Here is a 22,341-nt window from a genome sequence, read left to right as displayed (position 1 = left end):
ACTCCTAGATCCTCTGCTCACTGTGTTCTTGCTCACCATCAGGACTTTGCTCCCGAGCACCCTTCACATTCTTTCACCCTCTCCTCCCCTCCTCCAGCCCAAACTCTTCACCCAATAAATGGCTGCTCATCCTTCCAGATCCGTCTCACCCTCCATTGACGGACCCTCCCTCTTAGTCTCCACCCCCCCCAGGAATGAATGATCACCCCCTTCACTGTGTCTCTACAGTTCCATATTGATGCATTTTTTTTTTTTTTAGTACGTGCATTACCATCTTTACTAACAAAGCTTCTTCCTTTTTCCCATGTGAGTATTTCTCATCATTTCTTTACTTGATTATTACGGCTAGTTGCCTATATTGGTGTGCTGGGGCTACCATAACAAGTACCACAGACTGGGCAGCTTAGACAACAGAAATGTATTTTTCTCACAGTTCTGGAAGTTGAGAAGTCCAAGATCAAGGTGTTGGAAGATTTGGTTTCTTTGAGGCCTCTGTCCTTGGCACAAGATGGCCACCTTCTCTCTGAGTCTTCACTTGGTCTTCTCGGTGTGTTTGTCTATGTCCTCGTCTCTTCAGTCATATTGGATTATGACCCACCCTAATGACCTCTTTTTAACGTAATTACCTTTTTAAAGACCCTGTCTCCAGATACAGTCACTGTCTGAGGTACTAGCGATTAGGACATCAACACGTGAATATTTGGGGGACACAGCTCAGACCATAACATCACCCTACTAAGAATTTGACACCAAGCTTATTATTAGAGATGACATACAGTGTTACCTTCGGAAGTCTAATTTAGAACGTCTGTCACCTATATTAAATTCAAGCCAGGGCATGAAGGAAATCACTTTCAGCACCTCTTGGGTACCTCGCTGGCTCTCAAGGTGAATAAGGTGATTGTTGTGCAGAGTTTCTCACCGGCAGGTAGAGCACTGGGGACCACAGGTGTACAACTGTTCTCTAGAAAAGGCAGTTTGGTGTCTTGGTGGGCAAGCCCCTGACATGGGCATTTTCCTGTCAAGGTACTTCTTGCCAGCAAGAAGGCTTTTGTCCTTCAAGCTTCTGTACCCACTTCATCTTCTCCGTACCAATGGCCAATGCGCAGTAAAATTCCCAGGATCACTGTCAGGATGCCAACCTCCACGGCCTTTAATGAGATGGTCCCTCCATCTGGTGGCAGGTGTAAATATCGCTTCTTTGGTTCTCAATCCTTCTTTCCCCCTGGTCTGGAGTCCCACGAGAGTCATGAGTTTGGATTTCTGATGGGTGGTCTGTGATGGCTGGATCTCAGGACAATACCGAGGCTCACATCCCCTGGTGATGTTGGCTAATTCAGGGGGTTTGAGTGTGCCCTGGCATTCTTCCAAGGTGGTGACTGAAAGATAGCTGGCGTCATCTGCCCCACAGGGGCAGACCAGACCTCCCATACCAGGGTCACTTTGATGGATCTGGGGATACACTCTGCAGCTGTTTTGTTTTTAGAGCTCAACCAGCAAGTCCTGATCAGATCTTACTCAGGCATCTCTTTGAGACTTTGAGTGGCTTACAGCTTCTCTATTGATGATGTTTTTAGCAAATTTATTCAACACGTATTTATTGAGTGGCTTCTATGTGCTAGCCACTACGCACTAGAGGAAGAGTAGTGAGCAGAGAAGGAAGAAAGAAAGAAGGAAAGAAAGAAAGAAAGAAAGAAAGAAAGAAAGAAAGAAAGAAAGAAAGAAAGAAAGAAAGAAAGAAAACACTAGTCCTCATACAGTATACCACAATGGAGGAGAGAGCATTCCTCCAATAATAACTAATCACTAATTCAAACATAATTAAAAATTGTAAATGGACTATAAAGGACTATTTCAAAAGGGACGCTGATCTACCCCCAAATTGTCTGTGAGAAAAACAGCATCTGATCTGATGACTGAATGATGAATAGGCTAAGTGTAGGCACTCAACACACATTTTAGAATCTGATTCTTCCCTTAGAAGCTTCCTTTAAAACATGGATGTGAAAAGAGGTAGACAAAGGAGAAGAGAAAGCAATGGGGCATGGGGTGGGGTTTGCAATAGAAAGAATCTGGAAATTGGTAAACTGCCTGGGTTTCACATCAGAACTGGAAATTAACAGTCCGTGTGACCTCAGGCATGTCACAGGCCCTCTGCTTTCCACCTATTTTATAATACTTTGAGATTAGACTGGCTCAAGATTTTCCAAAGCAGACACACATATCACTGTTGCTGGGCAAAATCATTTTAATTGATACGTGTTTTCACGTTAATAGTTTTTTGTTGGTTTTTTTTTTTTTTCCGGTTTATCTACCTACTTTGAGCGGGGAGGACAGGCAGAGAGAGAAGGAGAGAGAAAGAATCCCAAGTAGGCTCTGTGCTGACAGTGCAGAGCCTGATGCAGGGCTCAACAGTGAGATCATGACCTGAGCCGAAATCAAGAGCTGGACGTTTAACTGACTGAGCCACCCAAGGCACGCCAACAGTTATTTATTTTAATATGAATACAAACAATATAAACACAATATAAAATCCATGATTTCAAAAACATTATTGCTCAGGAAAAGGACAAAATGGTGCTAAGACTTCCACTCCCTAAGTTGGTGAGTCATCTGCTCACAGCAAGCAACTGGAAAACTGGGCATATCATGAAACAGCGGTTTTCAGACATTGGCGGCATGCGGCCCAGGACTGGGTGCCCAAGAGTAAGATAACAAATGAGCTGAGTGAGCCTAACACCACCCCAGCTTATGCCTGGAAGCAATTCCAGATCAGAGAGGAGCGAGGAAGGGAAATCTCGTCAGAACCCCGGAGCCTTATCAAGCGGAAGAGATAGAGATCAGAACTCAGAGACTCAGGCAGCTAGAAATCGGAAGGCATAATGTTGGGAAGGGCAGGGTTGTGGAGTTCATATTATACGTGGAAGTAAAACTGCAAAAGATGAAGGCAGAGATGGAAGTATATTCTTGTAAGTGACTCAGATTAAACATAAAGTGGAATAACATTATTTAAAGATGGGTTGTGATAAGATCAGCATGCATGTTACAAACCTTCGTGAAATCATTAAAATAGTAATACGAGCAAGTATAGCCAATAAGCCAATAGTAGAGAGAAAAACGGAAATCTCAAAATTACTCAGTGAAATCCAAAAGACAGGAAAAAAAAAAATAGGAGGGTCAAATAGAAAACAAATACAAGATAATCTACATAGATTTAGACCCAATCACATCAAGAATTATATTTAACGTTTATTTATTTTTGAGACAGAGAGAGACAGAGCATGAATGGGGGAGGGTCAGAGAGAGGGAGACACAGAATCTGAAACAGGCTCTGGGCTCTGAGCTGTCAGCACAGGGGCCCGATGCGGGGCTCGAACTCACAGACCGCGAGATCATGACCTGAGCCTAAGTCGGCGCTCAACCGACTAAGCCACCCAGGCGCCCCAAGAATTATATTTAATTAAAATACTCTGAACACTTTAATTGACAGAGATTGTGAGATTGGCTAAAAATGCACGACTCAACTCTATGTTGTCAACAAACCTACAATCACAGCTGGAGGGTTCAAGACTTGACTCTCACTAATTACAAGAACAAGGGGATGGAAAATCAGGAAGGATGTAGCTTTTAACATTGACCTAGTTGACATGTACAGAACACGCCACTGAGGAGGGGCGGAATAGACATTCTTTCCAAATGTATATGGAAAATTCACCAGAAACTCCCCGGCCCTGTAACGAGTCTCAATGAATTTTTTAAAGTTGGACAGCTTACATGGTATGTTTTCTAGCCATAAAGAAATTAAATTAGAAACCAGAGAAATATCTTAAAAACTCCCCCAACTAAAAGATAAAAAAAAATTAAGTGTATTTATTTATTTTGAAAGAGAGAGAGTGGGGAAGGGGCAGAGAGAGAGGGAGAGAATCTCAAACAGGCTCAGCACTGTCGGCGCAGAGCCCAATATAGGGCTCAAACTCACAAACCGAGAGATCACGCCCTGAGCCAAAGTCAGACGTTTAACCGACTGAGCCTCCCAGGCACCCCTAAACACAATTCTAAATAACCCACGGGTCAACAAAGAAATCACAAGGGAAATAAGAAAATGTTTAAATTGAATGGAAATTTAAAAAATATATGTATCAAAACTGGGGCACCAGATTGACTTAGTTGGTTGAGTGTCCAACTCTTAAGTTCAGGTCATGGTCTCATGGTTCATGGGTTCGAGCCCCACATCGGGCTCCATGCTGATGGTGCAGAGCCTGCCTAGGATTCTTTCTCTCCCCCTCTCTGCCCTTCCCCTGCACTCTCTCTCTCTCAAAAATACATAAACTTTTTAAAAAATTTTAAATATATATATCAAAACTAAAATTTGCCCTTCAGAACACACTTTTTAAAAATTTTTTAAAAATATTTATTTTTGAGAGACGGAGACAGAAACAGAGCATGAACAGGGGAAGGGCACAGAGAGAGGGAGACACAGAATCTGAAGCAGGCTCCAGGCTCTGATCTGTCAGCACAGAGCCTGATGTGGGGCTCGAACTCACGAACCGTGAAACCATGACCTGAGCTGAAGCTTAACCGACTGAACCACCCAGGTGCCCCCAGAAGACACTCTTAAGAAAATGCAAAGGCAGTCCCACCCCACTCCTGCCAGCCTCTCCTCCTGCTACCCTCTAGGCTCCGTTGAGAATCCTGTCACACTCTGCAGCTACAGAGGTCCCTGGGAGCCTGTGCAAGAAAGTCAAGCTGAGCAATAACTCGCAGAACTGGGGAATGCAGAAAGCAACTAGGGTCACCTATCGGGCTCAACGCCTCAGCAGGAAGAAGGGAAGTCAGGTCATGTGGACCAGAGGTGGCATTTGTGGTTGTGCAATTTGGCTACCAGGAGCTTTCCTTTTTTCATCTGGATGCCTGAAGAATTGTTTCTTTTCCTATATATTTTTTTTCTCAAAGTTTTGCCTTTCTTGCTTAGGCCCTTTTTCCATCTGCGGTTGATTTTTGTGTGTGTGTGAGGGAGGGATCTATTTTCTTTGTTTTTTTTCCATACGGATAACCAGTTGTCTCAAGAATCTACATATTTTAAAGAATTAATTTTATTTTTTAATGTTTATTTATTTATTTTGAGACTGTGTGTGTGTGTGTGTGTGTGTGTGCACCCATGGGGGCGGTTACAGAGAGATGGAGGGAGAGAGAATCCCAAACAGTTTCCACGCCATCAGCACAGAGCCGGACACAGGGCTCAAACTCATGAACCATGAGATATGACCTGAGTTGAAACCAAGAGTCGGACGCTTAACCAACTGAGCCTGAGCCACCCACGTGCACCAAAATCATATATTGATGAGGGCATCCTTTTTTCCCCTGTGATACCAGCTGTCATATGTCAGGTTTCCACGTATGTGTGGATTTGTTTCTGGGCTCTCTGAGCTATTCCACCGGTCTATTCCTCTATTATTGCCACACTGTCTTACTTACTATGTGTTTATAAAATGTCTTGAAATCCAGTGGAGTAAGTCCTCTTAGCTTATTCTTCATCAGAAGTATCTTGACTGGGTTTTGTTTTGTTTTGTTTTGCTCTGCATTATTGTATAAATTTTGTAATTCGTTTAACAAATGCCTCCAAAATTTAGTTTGGGATTACATCATACTAAAGGTCAATTTGGGAGAAAATTATCTTTAGACTATCAGGTAATCCTTTTCTTGAACATGGTACATTCCATTTATTTTACCATTAATGTTTCTTATAAATACTGTTTATCAGATTTTTTGGTGCTTGCTTTATGATATAGTACATAATCATTTTCATAAATACATATCTGAAGGTAACATGTATTCCCCTGATGTGTGTAATATTCTATATATGTTCATTAGATCAAACTTGTTAACTATGTTGTCAAAATATAAAGAAAATGAAAAGGCAAGAGAGTGAAGGAAAATATACACACTACTTAGGGACTCATATCCAAAATAGAAAAAGAACTCTTACAACTCAATTATAAGAAGACAAACAACTCAATTTAAATAATGGGCCGAGGGGCAACTCAGTCACTAGAGCATGTGACTCTTGATCTCAGGGTTGTGGGTCCAAGACCCGTGTTAGGTACAGAGATTACTTTTAAAAATCTTTAAAAAATTTTTTTGTAATGTTTATTTTTTTGAGACAGGGAGAGAGACAGATTATGAGTGGGGATGGGGCAGAGAGAGAGAAAGAGAGAGGGAAACACAGAATCTGAAGCAGGCTCAGACTCTGAGCTGTCAGCACAGGGCCTGACACGGGGCTGGAACCCATGGACTGCGAGATCATGACCTGAGCTGAAGTCGGCCGCTTAACTAAGCCACCCAGGCACCCCCAAAAATAAAATCTTTGAAAAAAAATAATGGGTCAATACAAACAAACAAGAAACCCAAAACTTCACAAAAGAAGATGTAAAAAGGCACAACAAGCAAAGATGCACAACACAATTAGCCATCAGGGAAATGCATATTAAATCCACACCAATACACCACTATATGTCCATTACAATGGCTGGAATTAAAGACTGTGGGTGACCATGAGGAACACCTGGAACTCTCATTCCTTGCCAGGGGAAAAGTAAAATGGTACAACCACTTTGGAAAACAGTTTGACACTTAATACATGACTCAGCAATTCCACACCCAGAAAATGAGAACAGATATCCACCCCCAAACATGTACATTAATGTTCCTATCAGCTTTATTCAAAATAGCCCCAAAACTGGACACAACTCAATGCCCATCATCTGGTGAGTAAAGGAACAAACTGTGCTATAGCTGTGTAATGGAATTCTACTCAGCGGCAAAACGAAGAAACCATTGGCACATGCAAAGTGGAGGAACGCCCAAAACATATGCTGACCTAGCCTTGTACAATGAAAACTACAAAACATTGCTGAAAGAAGATGTAACCAAATGAAAACACCTCCTATGTCCATGGGTTGGAAGTATTAATATTGTGAAGATGTCAATACCACCCAAAGAAACTTACAGATTCAGGGCAATCTCTATCAAAATCCCAGGGACACTTTTTTTAATAGAAACAGAAAAACCCATCCTAAAATACATATGGAATCTCAAGGGACCCTAAATAGCCAAAGCAATCTTGAGAAAGGAAAACAAAGCTGGAGGAGTCACACTTCCCGATTTCAAAACTCACTCCATAAAAAAAAAAAAAAAAAAAAACTCACTCCAAAGCTACAGTACTCAAAACAGTGTGGTCCTGGCATAAAGAAAAAAAAAATAAAGAATTACAGAATTCCATATAAAAAAAAGTGATATAAAAATGGATCAACCTAAAAGGAAAATCTAAAACTATAAAATTAGGGCCATCTGGCTGGCTCAGTTGGTAGAGCATCTGACTCTTAATCACAAGGTCGTGATTTCAAGCCCCGCGTTGGGTGTGGAGCCTACTTAAAAATAAATAAATTAAGTAATTAATTAGTTAATTAAAAAAATAAGCAAAAGCTTCGTGACACTGGATCTGGCAATTATAGATTGCCAAATCTTGAGATCTCTTGGCCGTGACACCAAAGGTATAGGTGTCTATTTAAAAACAGACCAACAGGGGGTGCCTGGGTGGCTCAGTCGGTTAAACATCCGACTTCGGCTCAGGTCATGATCTCACGGTCCGTGAGTTCGAGCCCCGCGTTGGGCTCTGTGCTGACAGCTCAGAGCCTGGAGCCTGTTTCAGATTCTGTGTCTCCCTCTCTCTCTGACCCTCCCCTGTTCATGCTCTGTCTCTCTCTGTCTCACAAATAAATAAACGTTAAAAAAAAAATTAAAAAAAAACAGACCAACAGGACTTTGTGAATATTTAAAAATTTTGTGCATCAAAGACAATATCAACAAGGTGAAAAAAGGCAACCCACATGGGGCACCTGGGTGGCTCAGTCGGTTGAGTGTCCGACTTCACCTCAGGTCATGATCTCACAGCTCGTGAGTTCAAGCTGTGCTGACAGCTCAGAGCCTGGAGCCTGCTTCTGATTCTGTGTCTCCCTCTCTCTCTGCCCCTAATCCACTTGCATTCTGTTTCTGTGTCTCTCAAAAATAAATAAACATTAAAAAAATTTTTTTAAAAAGGCAACCCACAGAATGGGGGAATATATTTGGGAATCATATATCTGATAAAGGATCAATATTCACAATATACAGACAGCTTCTGAAACTCAACAGCAATGAAACAAATCCACATAAAAATGGCCAAACTATTGAATAGACATTTCTCCAAAGAAAATATACAACTGTGAATAAGCACGTGAAAAAATGCTAAAGATCATTAATCATCAGGGAAATGTAAATCAGGACTACAATATTACTTCATACTCATTAGGATAGCTATTATCAAAAAACAGAAAATAGTAAAGATTGGTAAAGATGTGGAGAAATTGGAACCGTCGTACACAGTCAGTGGAAATGTCAAATAGTGGAAAACAATATGATTTTTGCTGGAAAATTAAAAATAGAATTACCAGGGGTGCCTGGGTAGCTCAGTCGGTTGAGTGTCCGGCTCCTGATTTCAGCTTGGGTCGTGATCCCGGGATTGTCAGATCGAGCCCTGTGTCAGGCTCCATGCTGGATATGCAGCCTGCTTGGGATTCTCTCTCCCTCTGCCCTTCTCCCCCATTTGTGCTCTTTCTCTCTCTCTTAAAAAAAAAGTTAAAAAAGCAGAATTACCATATGAGCCAGTGATTCCACTCCGGGTATATATCCAGAAGAATTTAAAGAGATCGCTGTATACTCATGTCCATAGCAGCATTATTCACAAGGGTTAAAACATGAAAGCAACCCAAATGTCCATTGACAGATGAATGGATAAGCAAATGTGGTAAGGCACACAATGGAATATTACTCAGCCTTAAAAAGGAAGGAAATTCTGGCACATGCTACAACATGGATGAACCTCGAGAATGTTCCGCTGAGTGACATAAAACCAGTCACAGACAAATCCTGTATGATTCCACTTACACGTAGTACTTAGAGCAGTGATAATCATAGGGACAGAAAGTAGAAAGGTGGTTGTCAGGGGCTGGGGGGGGGGCGGGGAATGGGGAGCTATTGTCCCATGGGTATAGAATTTCAGTTTTGCAAAATGAAAACAGTTATGGAGATGGATGGTGATGGTGTTTGCACAACACCCATTATGAATACATTTGATACGACTAAGGCATACACTTAAAGATGGTTAAGATTTGAGATTTTGTTGTGTGCATTTTACCACAATAAAAATTGAGAGAATAAACATATGTTGAGCAGAAGAAACCAGACACAAGAGTGCATGCTTTATGATCTCCTTTATCTGAAACTACAGAAAAAGCAATTCTAATCTAAAGTGACAGAAAGCAGATAAGTGGTTGCCTAGCATCCAGGGCTGGAGGTAGCGGATCAACCACTACAGGTTGAGGAAGGAGCACCAGAGAATATTTGGGGGTGATGGGAATGATCTCAAACTTGATTGCAGCGGAGGTTATATGCGTGGGCGCATGAATCTGTCAAAACTCAGAAATGTACACTTACAGTGGGCGCGTCGTATTGCATATAAATCATTCTGCAATAACACTGATTTAAAAAAAAAAAAAAGCAATGCGCTAGAATAGCAGGAAATTACTGCTTCTGAAAGCAGATCGAGTTCAGGAATAATTTCCTCCATGGCCAGACTAGCACGGCTTCATCGAGATAAAACTGATGGCAATACTCACAGCTCTTGGGAGTGACGATGATATACAGAGTGTGGAAATGGCAGTCCTCTACGATTATAAATGATTTTACAGGTGGCAGGCACATTAAACTAATTGTAACCAGAAAATGAAATACAGGAGGCAGGGCTGCAATGACTCACAGAGGTGTATGAATTATACCCCAGCTTTCTGGAAGGCTCAGAGTGCTCTTATGTTGCATACCTTCCACCATAACTGCACGGAAGTATAGCCAATACACATGGGACGAGTTTCCATAGATGGGAAAAGTCTTCCCAGGAAAGTAGCAAAGCATCGCTTCTGGGCAATAGTTTTGTCTGCAGGCAGATCTCTTCTGCCCTTTCTGATTTTGGGTGCTGGTTAACGTTAAAAGCAAAAAAAGAAAAAAAAAAGTGACTCCTCTTACTGACATAGAACATTTTTCCTTATAATAAAAATATGGAGCAAAAATCCCTTAGTACTGCTGACTGCTCACAAACTATTCCATCCTTCTCTTTTTTTAAATTAAATTAAAATTTATCTTATTTTATTTTTTTAAGTACTACCCAACGTGGGACTCGAACTCACAACCCCAAGATCAAGAGTCACACGCTGTACCGACTGAGCCATGCAGGCCCCCCTAATTTCTTTTTTTTTAGTTTTATTTTAATTCCAATTAGTTAACCTACGGTGTTATGTAAGTATCAGGTTGCCATCCTTCTCTTAAGGAAGCTTACTTTCAGTTCTATGTTTCACACCTTGATTTTCATTTTTATTTGTATTTTATTGGTTGGTTTCTTAGTTTATTGGTTGGCTGGTTGATTGGTTGCTTTCTTCTAATTATAACTTTTTTTTTTTAACGTTTATTTATTTTTGAGACAGAGAGAGACAAAGCATGAATGGGGGAGGGGCAGAGAGAGAGGGAGACACAGAATCGGAAGCAGGCTCCAGGCTCCGAGCCATCAGCCCAGAGCCCGACGTGGGGCTCGAACTCACGGACTGCGAGATCGTGACCTGAGCTGAAGTCGGACGCTCAACCGACTGAGCCACCCAGGCGCCCCCTAATTATAACTTTTTAAGAAGTCAGTAACAGGGGTGCCTGGGTGGTTCAGTCGGTTGAGGGTCTGACTTTGGCTCAGATCATGATCTCCCGGATCGAGCCCCACGTCGGGCTCTGTGCCTGGAGCCTGGAGCCTACTTTGGATTCTGTGCCTCCTCCCCTGCTCATGCTCTGTCTCTCTCTCTCTCTCCTCCAAAAATAAATAAACATTAAATAAAAAACTTTTTTAAAAAAAGAAAAAAAAAGAAGTCAGTAACATTGTTTTATTTCCTGGAACCTATTTTTATGGTCACTTTCTGCTTTATGGAGAGTGAGACTTGTTTTCTATTTATACAGGGAAATGAGGCTTCCCTTTTAAAATAAATATATTTTGGGGCACCTGAGTGGCTCAGTTGGTTGAGCGTCTGACTTTGGCTCAGGTCGTGTCTCACAGTTTGTGGGTTTGAGCCACGCATCAGGCTCTGTGCTGACAGCCCGGAGCCTGCTTCGGATTCTGTGTCTCCCTCTCTGTCTGCCCCTCCCCCATCCACACTGTGTGTGTGTGTGTGTGTGTGTGTGTGTGTGTGTGTGTGCGCACGTGCCGCTCAAAAATAAATAAACATAAAAAAATTAAAAAAACATATTTTGATGAAAAATGAATCCGTCTAAAGAACAAAATATTACTTACAGGCAATAGGTCACTTAGGCAAAAATTGTGATATTCCCATACTGCTCAAAAGTCTGAGGTTTGTTAAAGGCTGTTCCCTTTCCTGCTCTGCTGTTTTGTGGTTCAGTGACAGGGCAGGTGTGGGCTCCTCTGTGACATCTTGAGAAGATGGAGCAGGGCCAGCAAATCAAAAACAACAATGACGATTAACTGAATCTTCAAAGCACGTGCCGTGGGACCATACCACCCTCTTTCCTGGGCAACTATCTGCTGGGCTGCTGGTCAGTCCTCCTCATTCATTGAAAATTTTAGGAACTGTCTTATTCCACGCCCCACCTCTGTTTCTGACATCTTTCTTGACGATTTAATATCCTCTTATATAATCTATCTACACCCAGCCCTTCGTTTCTTAATCCCTGCCCTTCGATGATCTACGCCTCCTCTCTACCTCAGGCACCCTCATCGTGGGGCTTCAGCGATCCCTGGGCTCATCGTTACCAACAACTGTATCATCTCCAAAATCTCAATGTCAAGCATACCTCTCATTGACCCACTGTCTCCAGCTCCTTTCTTCCCCCTGCATCTAAGTGGGTGGCTAGAGAAAACCCCATATCCTTGCTGCCTGGCTTCACTTTAAATCTCTGACCACAGAACTCCAGAGCCAGCAAGGCCACAGCATTCAGCTCATCCTGTCTCTCTCCTTTACAAAACTGCAAGATCTTGTACCCGGCCTCACTCTCAGCCAATGTCCCTCCTTCTGGTTTCCCTGAGATTCAGCTCCATCGTATTGCATCTCTGAGCAGCATCTGGCAACACCGATAATTTTCCTCCTTCTTGGAACACTTTGTCTCTATGGCCTCTGAGATATCACATGCTCCTGGTTTTCCTTCTCCTTCACTGGGCTTTCCTCCTCAGCACCCTCCTCTACATGGCACACGTTGAAGTGACCCTGAGCTCCGTCCTCTCTCCTCTACTCATTCCCTAGGTATGAGTATAGCCAGTCCCATGGCTTTATACATTATCCATATCTCAGTGACCCCCCCATTGTAAATCCCTAGCCTGAGTTATCCTGTCTTTCTGAAGCTTCAGACTCATATATCCAACTGCCTATTGACATCTCAATTTGAAGGTCTAGCTGGCAATTTAATGCGTCCAAAACACGTTCACTTCTTCCTAGGCCGACCAAAACCTGTCCCTCTCAATTTCCCCCCCTAGTTGTGAATGGAACCACCATTTACTCAATTGCACATGCCAAAAACCTTGTGGTTACCCTTGATTCCCTTCTCTCTCACCTCACATCCAATCCAGCTGCAAATGTCTCTTGTTCTACCTAAAAAAAAAAAAAAAAAAATCAATCCCTCATGTGATTATTTCTCACCACCTCCTTCCTGACCATCCTAGTTAAAGTCACCATCACATAATAATTATTTTGACTCCCGCAATCGCTTCCTAATACATTCCTGCTTCTACTCTGAACTCTAGTCTAGAGTCTGTTGTTCAAATAGCCACCAGGCTCATCTTTGGACAACGTTCTCGGAAAAATCAGCCCACACCTCTATTCCCAATTCTCTAGTGGCTTCCCATCACAGTTGGAAGAAAATCCAGATTCTGGGGCGCCTGGGTGGCTCAGTCGGTTAAGCGTCCAACTCTTGGTTTCAGCTCAGATCATGATCTTACAGTTCCTGAGTTCCAGCCCCGCATCAGGCTACGTGCTGGCAGGCAGGAGCCTGCTTGCGATTCTTGTTCTCTCTTTACCCCTCCCCTGCTCACGCTGTCTCTCTCGAAATAGATTTAAAAAAAATTTTTTTTAAATCAAATTTCTTATCAAGACTTTCTATGAGGGCACCTGAGTAGCTCATTCGGTTAAGCATCCAGCTCTTGATTTGGGCTCATGATCTCACAGTTGGTGGGATGGAGCTCCATGTGGGGTTCTGTGTTGACAGTGTGCAGCCTGCTTGGGATTCTCTCTCTCCTCTCTTTGTCCCTCCCCCCCCTCAAATAAATAAATACAGATTAAAAAAAAAAAGACCTATGATTTGGCCCCCTACCACCTGGCCAACCCCCATTCCCTACACACTTGTCTCACTCACCGCACTGCAGGCTCGCTGTTTTTCTAACACGCCAGGCATCTCCCTTGTGCTTGAAGTGTGTTTCCTCCAGGTGGTCACCATCGCTCTCACCTCCTTACGTCATTCCGTATTCTGCTGAAATGTCCCCTCTTCAGAAGACTCCCCGACCACACTGGTATCCTCATCACATCACGCTCTATCCCTTTCGCTGCTTTATTTTTCCTATGTGTGTGTGTGTGTGTGTGTGTGTTTTTCTTTCCCTGAACACTTTCTGCCCGAACCAGTATTTTAGTTCATTAGTTTACTGGTTAGCGAGTTCCCTAGCTATATCCCCGCCCGCTAAAACATAAGCTTCAGGAGAACAGGGACCCTCCATACCGTTGTATCCCCAATTCCTAGAACAGTGCCTGGCTGACAGGAACCTCTCCGGAAAATACGTATTGAATGAATGACTTGCCAAAGGCAAGGGGTGCAAACGAATGCATATCCAGCGGATTTTCACGGGCACCTGTTTCTGCCCACCTCCACCCCCACCCCCGACCTATTCATCTCTAGGGAGATGGCGACACTTCCTAGGGTGGCGGGAAGGGTACCTCGGTTTCCTTCATCCTCCCACCCCGTGGGGGAGTCAAGACTCACTGGGTGGTGAGCGGAAAGGCGTCCCTCTCTATGGTCTTACTCCCCAGGTCCCTCCTCCCCAGCACCCGGCGTGCCTCTATGGTTCTTCCTGTCATTAGTCGGGAGGGGGCGCTGTGCGCAGGCGCGGGGTGAAGCCGCGGCGGGGCCGGAAGGAGTGCAGCGGCGGCCTCGGAGGCGGCGGCGACGAAGCTGTCGGCGGCCGCTCCCGGTGACTAAAAGCCGTGGCGACAGAGGCCGCCGAGCCCGCTTGGCGAGCCGGCGAGCTGAGTGGCGAGTAAGTGTCGGCCGCGGGGCGCGTCCAGCTCCTCGGCAGGCCGTGTGAGGCGAGCGGCGTCTCCGCCCGGCGCCTCCATTAAGCCCCGGGGTGGGGGCGGGGGCGGGGGCCTCGGCCGTGAGGGGCGGCGGGGCCGAGGAGTCGGGGGCGCGGGCCTGGCCCGGCGGCCGCCCCAACGCGAGCGGGCCCGGGGCCGCGCGGGGCGCCGCCGAGGGACGCGAGCAGTGGGGTCGGCGGCGAGGCGGGAGCCACAAAGGCGCAGGCGGCCGGCGGACCCTCCCCCGCTCCCGCCACTTCGGGAAGTTTCGCGGGCCGGCCCCGGGCCTGCTGCGCGAAGGCGAAAGCGCCGAAAGACCGAGTTTCCCCGGCGGCACCTCGCGGGAGGCGGCGTCCGTGGAGCCGAGCGCGGCCTGGAGCGCGCGGGCGGCGATGCCCTATGACTTTGAACTCCGGCGCCCCCGGCCTAGGGGCGCCGGGCCTCGGTCCCAAACCCTCCCGACTCGGTTCAGGAGGGCTCTCTTCTCGAGAAAGCCGGCGACTCCCCCCCCCCCCCCCCCCCAGCCCTTGCGGGGACATCCAAGTGCGTCAAAACCCTCTGCAGCGCGGGGAACGCGAACCCGTCCAATGTACCTGGAGCGCCGCGCAGTGAACGAGACCGCTGTTCCCGCGTGGGATGTGGCTGAATGCTGTGTGGAACGCTCGTCTCAAAACTTCGGGCCGCTCCAGTCTCGTGCGAGAGCTCCCTGAGCGCCGGCAGGGTCCGATATAAACCAGCCAGGGGGCCTTGTAAATAACTCCAATACCATGTGATAAGTTCCTGGGTACAGCTTGTCCTAGGCACTCTGCTAATGCAAAGAGAAGATTTTTGTACCCTGCTGGGAGCTGGGAGAGGACAGGGAAGATTTTAGGACCGACCTCAGTCTTGCACGCTTGCCTGAAGACCGCAAAGAAACAACCTTGCTTTGTTCCGTTTATTATTATTGGTAATTTATTGGGGCTGGGGGCAGGGAGTGGCGTGAACTGGAGGAAACAGCTAGGGAGCCTGGGACCAGATTTTTGGATCACCTTAACTCTTAAATAGAGCCTAGCGGCAGCACGCAAAAGAAGCCTTCCAGCCCCTATGGAGGAATCTGATAAAGGAAGTTGAGATACGAGTCAAGGAGACTGCAAGTTTATGAAATGAGGTAGTTGAGTGAGCCTGTGTTTGCCAACTCCGATAGCTACTATTTAACGAGCGTTCACTATATTCTAGACTATGTTATTTGCAGACCTCAGGACTAATTCTCCTGCCTGGCAGTGTTATTTTATCTTCATTGTCAGTGAGACAAAACATGATGCTAACCATGTGCTAGACACCGTTTTAAGCATTTTCTTTAAAACTCTCTTAATCTTCGATAATGGGCGTTCTGTTATTGTCCTTAGTTTAAAAAGGAAGAAAATGAGGTGCTGAAAAATAACTTCTTGAGTCACAGAACTGGGTCAGAGCTGGGACTCGAACTCAGTTTGGTTCCATAGTTCGTATTTCTAATTATTCTGCTATGTCTGTAAATGATGTTTTTTCAGAAAGGTCTTCTGGAGTATTTGCTTTGTGCCAGGCGGCGTGCTATGTCCTGTAGCTATGGAATGAATAAGCTGCAGGGTCCTACGATCTTGGAACTGACGTTAGCAGAGGAGATAGCGATGTAACATAGCTTCCCAAGTAAGTGTAGGTTATTGTGGCAGCCACTTTGAAGGGGTGAGATATGTTGTCATTGGGGATGGTCAGGAAAGGTTTATCTGAGGAAGTCGTTTAAAATGAGAAACTGAAGGATGAATGGAGTTAATTTCGTCCGGGAGGCAGTGAAAAGTCATCAGTCAACCAGAGGAGCAAGAAGCATGACATGTTCAAAGGCCTGAACCATTGTCCCTGCAGAATGGTGAATGGGGGAGAGGTGTCAGGTGAGGTCAGCTAGGTCAGCAAGGATCATGCGAGACACCATTTCACAGGCCATGAGATTTTGGTTCTCCCATGATGAGATTTTGTGATTTAAAAAAAAAACGAAAACAAAAAAACCCTTAGTGGTATAGGAAAATACATCAGAGGGTAGAACCTGGAGGCATTGTGGGGTAGCAGGGGCACTGTATTCATGAGTTCATGGAGGATTGAACTGTAAAAAAATCATTGAAAACATTGATTTTTTTTTTCCCTCTTGTGGATGAGGATGTGCTTGCTTAATCTAATTTCTGAACCAATTTTCAGTTGACATTTGAGGAAAATTTTAAGGTTAATATGTTAAACTGTTTAGTGCACCCACGGAAGATCGTTGAGTTTAATTTTTGGTTTAAAACGTTTCCTATTGTAGAAAGACTAACAAGAGGGTTTGTTTTGTTTAGTTTTGTTTTAAGGGAGAGCGCAAGTAAGCAGGGGAGAGGGACACGGACAATTTCAAGAGGGTTCCATGCGCACTTGCAGCCCAACACAGGTGTTGGTCCCATGACGCTGGGATCATAACCTGAGCTGAAATCAAATGTCGGATGCTCACCTGACTGAGCCATTTTGTCTACATGTTAAAATTTGTGCACATTGTGTTTTCTTATTCTGAACTTACTACCTTCCTTGTTTTTAATAGTATCACCATCCTCCAGTCACCCAACATCTGGGTCAACTTTGACTCCTTTCTTCCTCTTTCCCGATGGCTGTTTACATACAAAAGTCCTCCAGAATCTAACTGTGGTTGGTATCGTATTTTTTTCCTCGTCCTGCTTACTGTTACCTCTAGTTCATACTTCACTGCCTCTTGTTTTCTGGGTTTCCTGCTACCAGATATTTGTACAGTCTTCATACTGCAGTGAGGTTGATTTTCCTAAAGTACAACTTTGTGCATTGCTTTCCATTGGTTAGAAAATAAAATTTGAGCCGGGCTTCAGTTATCCATAGATGCGTAACAAACCACCCCCAGACCTAGTCACTTAATACAGTTTTATTTGTTGGCACTTTTGTGAGTCAGGAGATTGGGAAGGGCTAACCTGGGCTGTTTTTTTCTGATCCACATGTTGCTAGTAGAGGTGGTAGGGTTGGAGGTTCTACTTCCAAAATGCTTTTTCACTCCCATGCCTTGTCAGGGACTACTGGGAGGCTGGGCTCAGCCACATTTTCTCTCTCCACGTGAAGTTAGGGCTTTCCGTGTGATTTCTCCAGCAGGGGAGTCAGAATTCTTAATGGTGTTTCTGGGCTCCAGGAGCCCTAGGTGGAAGTGGCTGTTCTCTTAGGAGCACCTGGGTGGGGGGTGCGGGGGGTGGGGGGGGTGGGGGGGGGGTGGGTCAGTTGGTTAAGCGTCCAGCTCTGAATTTTGGCTCAGGTCATGGTCTTGTGGTTCCTGAGATCCAGCCCTGCACTGGGCTCTGTGTCGACAGCGGGGAGCCTGCTTGGGATTCTCTCTTCCTCTCTCTGCCCCTCCCCTGCTTGGGAGCACACACGTTTGCTCTCCCTTTTTCTCTCTTAAAATAAATAAACATTAAAAAAAAAAAAAGTTATCTTAAAAGCAAAGTTTGGAACTAGCACAGCATTCAGTTTAGCTTAAATACAACTATCTTGTTAAGCTTCCCTAACTATCTGCCCTCTCCCAACTGGGATAGTGTCTTTATTGCACAAATACTTCATTTTTGGGCTAATTTGTAATGTACTTAATTGTGTGCGTAGTTTCTCTCACTGTCCGGACTCCCCCAAGTTTTTTGAGGCAAGATCCATGTTGGGTTTTCCTGTGATGCATAACAACTTTTTTATACCATGTGGCAAGAACATAATAAATATTTGCTGAACTCTTTATCGTATAGAAAAGTCAGAACGTATAAGAAAGGAAAAAAGTATAACTGCGTAAAACTTAATACTTAGTAATAACCTCACTAACTTTTTGTTTTGTTGATTTAATGCTGATTAACTGTTAGTACAGACTTACAATAAATAGATATCCAAATAATGGTTAAGATGAGAAGCTAGAATGTGAACGAAGAGCAATAATCACTTATAGACCCTTGAGAAACCGTTCTGGGAAGAGGTGCTGTGGAGCGGTATGACATGGGCATGTCAGCTTCTCCCACACTATGCCTGGCTCGGCTTTGCCCACCTTCCTCTGGAGTGGCCAAAGAGATTAACTCATTAAGTGGGAAACATCTTTTATACCCCAAAATCAGTGTTGCAGAAGTGACCGACACATTGCTGGAGATTACTCTGGAAAGTGGTAACACTACAAAACCCCAGGACCATGCAGTATTATATTAGGAACCTGTAGAAGGAAAAATGGAGATGTAACATGAATAGAAGAATGAGAAGAAGATTATTTATAGTTGAAGAAAATCCTGATGAACTGATTGTGGTCCCTTAATCAGACTCTGGTTCTGTATGGCTCTGTTGAACAGCTCCGGACTCTGACAGAGGAAGATGTTTTTGGAGCCACTCATTCATTCAGCCACTGTGTGAGATGCAGGAAATACAGCTATGAATAAGATAGTCAAGAACATGGTGGAGAACATGATTCATATGTGGACTTTTTCATATGTTGATACATCCACCCAAGGAAGAGAAGGGGATTTGAAAAATAGTTGTAGGAGGCAGAAGAAAACACAGAATTGTCATCTAATTTTGTTAAGTTTTTACTTAGTGTATAGTAGTACTACATAAGATTCTCCACGGAATAATGAAGTGATGAAATATATGCTAATTTTTGGTTCTGGCTTGGAAGCATCAACTGCCTTATTGACTATAGAGTATAGTCATAAACGTACATATGAAAATTTTTACAATACGAGGAAGAGGCAAGATAAAATACTCTCTTAGGTAGCATTTCCAATTTCTGGATTCCACATTTATTTAACCATTTTCTTCAGCTGTTTGATCAAGAACCTACTTTCACAGAAAAAATGAAGTTTCTTATAGAAAGAAGTAAAAGTTTAACTGTGAATAGTTCTAATAAAACTAGTAAAAAGTAACCTGGAAAAGGAAAAAAAAGTCCTTCCCTCCCCCAACGTTTGTATGTATCACCGACTAATTAATAAACACTATACATCTGTGTGCTTGGGATAACAAAATTCTTGTTTTGTTGGCATTTACCATTTACAAATGGCCTCTGATTTCGTCTTCCACCACAGCCTTACAAGGTAAGAATAGCTATTTTCATTTCATAGGAAATAACAGTCATAATGTGACACTTGCTGTGTGCCAGGTACCGTGCTAAACACTTTATATATTTAATGCAGTTCATCTTAAAACCACTATTCTCATTTCACAAATGAACTAGGTCCAAGAAATTAAGCACTTTATGCAGTCACTGATTGACTAAATGGTGAAACCAGCATTCATGCTTAGGTAGTTTAATCTGAAGCCTGAATGAGAGGACATGACCTTTGCAGAGAAGCTAGTCAGGAGGAGGAGTTCTGTTGTCAGACTCCTTTTCTCACTGCAACTTGGGGTCTTTTTATGTACCACTCATTTGTGCGGAATCTTGCTCTTAAAGCACCACAAGTAATCTGTTCAACCACAAGTTTGACATTTTAACTAAATTAGGTAGATGTAAAATGAATCACATTTCTGTTGGATTTCTGTCGTAAAATTGAAGGAACTTTGTGGTGAAATAAGAAACCTGACTAGTAGAATTAAGTGTTCAGAATACTTTTAAAAAATTGTATTTGGAAGAAAAGTAAAGTTCTTGAATAGGTGGCAGTTCAAATTTGACATCAGAGCTCTTACCTTTCTCCTGTGCTCTTTGTAAATGATGTCCTAATTATAATTTCAAGTGAGATTTGTAATTTTTAAAAATTGAGTTACCTTTGTCCAGGTATAGATAACCAGAGAATTCTGTTGTAAGACTTAAAAAGTCTTGATACACAACTTAGTATTCTCTAAGTTGGAAAAATTCTAATGTTAATTTGACTTTTAATTCTTTGTAGACATCATTTAATGAGAAGCCAGGGTCTGGGGACCTACTTTCTCTAAAGCACGTGGTTTCTCCCAGGAAGGCAAAGAAAATTGAGATTTTCTTAGAAGGAAAAACATTGAGTGGGTGGGTTATAGATAGGATCTTGGGACTAAAAGGGCCCCATGGCAGTTAGAATTGTCCTCCTTTCGTTCTTAATTATTTTCATTTTCCTAATTTTCATCAAATTAAAGCAAGAAAATGGCTCAAAAATCAAAGTGCAGGAAGATTTAAAAGTAGTTCTCCCCTCATGACGCCCCAACTACTGTTTCACAGAGGCAACCACTTCTTTTTCTTTTTTTTTTTCTTATAATGGCTTTTGTTTGCCTAACTTTTCTATTGTGAAATACAGTACACACAAAGAAGTTTCACCCCAGACTGAGCTTGGGCCTGTGCCTAAACTAAACTTTATCTAAATGAAGTCATTCAATACATACTTTCTTATGTCTGGATTCCTTCACTCAACCTTTATGTCTTGGGGTCCATCCATGTTGTGTGTGTGACTTCACAATGGTTTGGGGTTTTTTTTTTTTGTATCGTTTTTAATTGTGTGAACATAGCACTGGATATCTGTCCATTCCTTCGTTGGTGTGAGTCCTTTTTAGTTTTTGGCTCTTAGAAAAATACTGCCGGGGTGCCTGGGTGGCTCAGTCGGTTAAGCGGCTGACTTCGGCTCAGGTCATGATTTCGTGGTCCATGAGCTCGAGCCCCGTGTCGGGCTCTGTGCTGACAGCTCAGAGCCTGGAGCCTGTTTCAGATTCTGTGTCTCCCTCTCTCTGACCCTCCCCCGTTCATGCTCTCTCTCTCTCTGTCTCAAAAATAAATAAACGTTAAAAAAAAAAAAATACTGCTGTGAACATTCTTATATACATAGACCTGGTGCATATAAGCAAAAGTTCTTTAATCTAGATTGCTAGTGGTGGGCTGTTGGGTCAGAGCATATCATCTTCCACTACAATTTATGATAAAGTATCAGACTTTATCATACTGTTTTTCTTTAAGTTTATTTTTTATTTATTTTGAGTGAGTGAGCAGGGGAGGGGCAGAGAGAGAGGGTGAGAGAATCCTAAGCATGCTCCTCACTGTCAACGCAGAGCCCAATGCGGGGCTCAAACTCTCGAACCATGAGATCATGACCTGAGCTGAAGTCAGACATTTAACCAACTGAGCCACCCAGGTGCCCCTTAGCAATTCTGTGGGTATATAATATCTTGTGAGGGTTTTCTTGCCCTTCAAAATGAAACACCCATATTTAAATGAATTTTTTTTATGTTTATTTTTGAGAGAGACAGAAACAGGATGTGAGTGGGTTAGGGGGCAGAGAGAGAGGGAGACACAGAATCCTAAGCAGGCTCCAGGCTCCGAGCTGTCAGCACAGAGCCCAACACGGGGCTTGAACTCACGAGCTGTGAGATCATGACAGCCGAAGTCGGACGCTCAACCGACTGAGCCACCCAGGTGCCCCTAAAACACCATATTTAGAACCACATAAAACAAATGTATGGCGTAATGAATTATAAGATGCTTGTACTCACCACCCAGTTTAAAAAGTAGACCACCCCAGCACCCTCCCACATATCCTGTCCTGATCATAACTCATTCCTTCCCCCTAAAATTATTAGTCTGACTTTTATAGTCATTTTCTTGTATTTCTGTATGGTTTTATCATCCAAGAGTACATCCCTAGGTATTATAAACGCATTTTTAAAATTTGATGCATATGGGACGCCTGGGTGGCTCAGTCAGTTAAGTGTCCGACTTCGGCTCAGGTCATGGTCTCACGGCTTGTGAGTTCAAGCCCCACATCAGGCTCTGTCCTGACAGCCTGGAGCCTGCTTCTGATTCTGTCTGCCTCTCCCTCTACCCCTCCCTAGCTCATGCTCGCTCACACACACACACACATTCTCTCTCTCTCTCTCTCTCTCTCTCTCTCTCAAATAAATAAACTTTAAAAAAAAGATTAAAAAAATAAAGATTTGATGTATGTTTTAAATCTAAGGTTCTTCTTCCATTCCT

At 43.6% G+C, this 22,341-nt stretch overlaps 1 protein-coding gene and 1 long non-coding RNA gene across 4 annotated transcripts in view; one reads left to right on the top strand and one right to left on the bottom strand.

The window, feature by feature from the left end:
- Positions 1 to 11,354: 11,354 nt before the first annotated feature.
- On the bottom strand, positions 11,355 to 13,690 carry LOC131501556 (uncharacterized). Its single transcript, XR_009256830.1, has 2 exons — positions 13,486 to 13,690; positions 11,355 to 11,554 (listed from the first exon to the last, which is right to left on the bottom strand). It is a non-coding gene; the product is annotated as an uncharacterized LOC131501556 (long non-coding RNA).
- A 543-nt stretch (positions 13,691 to 14,233) lies between these two features.
- Positions 14,234 to 22,341, top strand: part of RNF216 (ring finger protein 216) — a 146,740-nt gene continuing 138,632 nt past the window's right edge. For 2 of the 3 annotated variants that reach the window (XM_058711861.1, XM_058711859.1), the window contains exon 1: positions 14,234 to 14,377. The gene's annotated coding sequence lies outside the window, so the exon portion shown is untranslated. Of the gene's footprint in view, positions 14,378 to 15,252; positions 15,361 to 22,341 lie in introns of those variants that run through there. The other variant, XM_058711860.1, reaches the window with a different exon arrangement.

The sequence above is a fragment of the Neofelis nebulosa genome, chromosome 18, assembly GCF_028018385.1.
Source record: "Neofelis nebulosa isolate mNeoNeb1 chromosome 18, mNeoNeb1.pri, whole genome shotgun sequence".
Classification (NCBI taxonomy): Eukaryota; Metazoa; Chordata; class Mammalia; order Carnivora; family Felidae; genus Neofelis; species Neofelis nebulosa.
Note: the sequence above shows the minus strand (reverse complement) of the source record. Positions and strands in the feature narration are given on the sequence as shown.